A 2704-nucleotide genomic window follows, 5' to 3' on the forward strand; every position below is an offset into this window, starting at 1 on the left:
CCTACTGCCAGTTTCTGGAAGACACCTTCTTCAAGCAGTGGTACAGGAAGAAGTCTGCATCCTTCAAGAAAAACATGATTTTCATGCAGGACAATGCTCCATCACACGCGTCCAAGTACTCCACAGCGTGGCTGGCAAGAAAGGGTATAAAAGAAGAAAAACTAATGACATGGCCTCCTTGTTCACCTGATCTGAACCCTATTGAGAACCTGTGGTCCATCATCAAATGTGAGATTTACAAGGAGGGAAAACAGTACACCTCTCTGAACAGTGTCTGGGAGGCTGTGGTTGCTGCTGCACGCAATGTTGATGGTGAACAGATCAAAGCACTGATAGAATCCATGGATGGCAGGCTTTTGAGTGTCCTTGCAAAGAAAGGTGGCTATATTGGTCGCTGATTTGTTTTTGTTTTGTTTTTGAATGTCAGAAATGTATATTTGTGAATGTGGAGATGTTATATTGGTTTCACTGGTAAAAATAAATAATTGCAATGGGTATATATTTGTTTTTTGTTAAGTTGCCTAATAATTATGCACAGTAATAGTCACCTGCATACACAGATATCCCCCTAAAATAGCTAAAACTAAAAACAAACTAAAAACTACTTCCAAAAACATTCAGCTTTGATATTAATGAGTTTTTTGGGTTCATTGAGAACATGGTTGTTGTTCAATAATAAAATTATTCCTCAAAAATACAACTTGCCTAATAATTCTGCACTCCCTGTATGTAATGACAACCTTTACTATGCCCCAAAAATATATAGTTTGTCAAATGCACTGTGACCAACATGACAAAAAGCTGAAAGTAAAAAGAAAGTATATTTATAGTTAATGACCAGTGGGTGTCTCATGTAGATTATGTGTGGAAGTATGAGGACAAATATTGGCTGCCTTGATGTCTAACCTCACTAAACACTTTTATAAATCAGTCACAATTTAACCCCCCCAAAAAATCAAGTTCATTTCTGAGATAGTTTCTATATCTGTGTTTTAGCTAAAATCATATGAATAATAAATACATTAAAATCAAGGAATTAACCTTCTTGATTTGGACCTCAAGCTCCTCCTTCAGGGAATTCAGGTTTTCCTTATGTCTCCGCTTCTCTTTATTGAGTTCGTTCTCAAACTAGAAGAAAAGGATGATCAAAATGAAACCAAAAGATCAGACATCCCCAGTCTCTGGTCTTCAAACGGGTCACCAGGCTAAAAAGGGGGTTTTCTGCATACCTTTTTCCTGATCTCCCTGATCTCTGCATTCTTCTCCTCCAACAGATTTTGGGTTTGTTTCAGCTCATCAATAGTCTGACTTGTGTCCTCATGATCAGCTGATGGCTGATGGATCTATAAATCAGTCAAACAAATGTGATTTTTAAACTACGACACCTCATATTTTTGTAAATATAAAATGAGACACAGAGTAGCAAATCATTTTTAACCCATTGTGCCAATTAATCACATCCATGAATCTTTCATTCAGATTTACAGTAACACCAGAACTGAGTAAAACTGTTGATGTCTTTTGAGATATGAGACAAAACTGCAGGGACAAATGATAATGAATAAGAACAATTACTGCAACAAATATAATGAACACAAACACCAATGATAACTTCTGTCCTGGTTAGAGGCAATGAGCTTCATAGCAGCAGCTGAACCTCTGACTAGATATGATATCAAACATGAAAGAGACAAATATGAGATGAACTCATGGAATGAAACTAAAGGAAATAACCTGTTTTTTATTGGTTTCCAGCTCTTTCTTCAGCATCTGCATATCATTATCTTTCATTTTCAACTCTGCATCCATCTCTTCAATGACTTTCAGTAAATCTTCAGGGTCACAGGAGAGAGGAGACTACGACAGACAAACCGAGAGACACAAATCAGGATGAAACCTGTGTTCAAATAAATCTTATCAAAGCAGCATTTTCCACTGTAAGTGGTTTACAATCACAGTTATGTAAATATTTACTATATGTATGGGCCTAACAGGGCCCAAGGTTTATATCATCACTCATAATTATTTATGTTACAAAAGTAGGACGGTTTAAGAACGTAAAAACATTTCAATTTTGTTGCAATATATAACTGCTGTCCGTATTAATTCCTTATTAGTTGAAAAAAATATATAAAAATAGATATATAGATACATTAAAATTTAAAATAAATGTAATCACTTTTCTGTCCAGAAGGTCTTCCTCAGCGTTCTTCCTACTCTGCTGCTGTGCACCCTGGAGCTTCTGCTCAAACCTGGCCACTATGTCGTTAAACTAGGAGAAGAGTGAGGTGAAGGGTAATCAAAAAAATCTGCATTTCTCCAACTCGATACAGAAGGAATGAAGGAACATCATACAAGACAAACCACCTTCTTCTTCCTCTCCAGCCTTTTCTTCACTTTAGCATCCACCTCCCTCTGCTCCTCACGCTGCAGCTGCTGCTGTGCTGTAGCTACTTCCTCATTCACCTGAGATCACAGAGGAAAAAACAACATTAGAAATTAGTATATTAAATGTATATTTTGTTAGCATTGTTAACAAAATACACATATTCTTGAATTGGTGAAAAGTGTGATCAGGTTGCAAAACAAATATGATTTTAAGTAATCTAGATCAAAAGCTGTCTACATTCTAACCCTCTACTGCATAGCGTTGTCCTAGAAGTCCTTTTTAATTATCTAAAAAACAGGTTTGGTACAGTGGTCA

The 2704-nt window shown here is 36.4% G+C and overlaps 1 long non-coding RNA gene across 1 annotated transcript; it reads right to left on the bottom strand.

Annotated features, from left to right (window-relative positions):
- Positions 1-942: 942 nt before the first annotated feature.
- Positions 943-1831, bottom strand: LOC146390173 (uncharacterized). The gene is made up of 3 exons (XR_014799804.1): positions 1735-1831; positions 1230-1343; positions 943-1128 (listed from the first exon to the last, which is right to left on the bottom strand). It is a non-coding gene; the product is annotated as an uncharacterized LOC146390173 (long non-coding RNA).
- Between the last annotated feature and the right edge of the window lie 873 nt (positions 1832-2704).

Source organism: Perissodus microlepis, chromosome 3, assembly GCF_051167445.1.
Source record: "Perissodus microlepis isolate ML-2025 ecotype Zambia chromosome 3, ASM5116744v1, whole genome shotgun sequence".
Lineage (NCBI taxonomy): Eukaryota > Metazoa > Chordata > Actinopteri > Cichliformes > Cichlidae > Perissodus > Perissodus microlepis.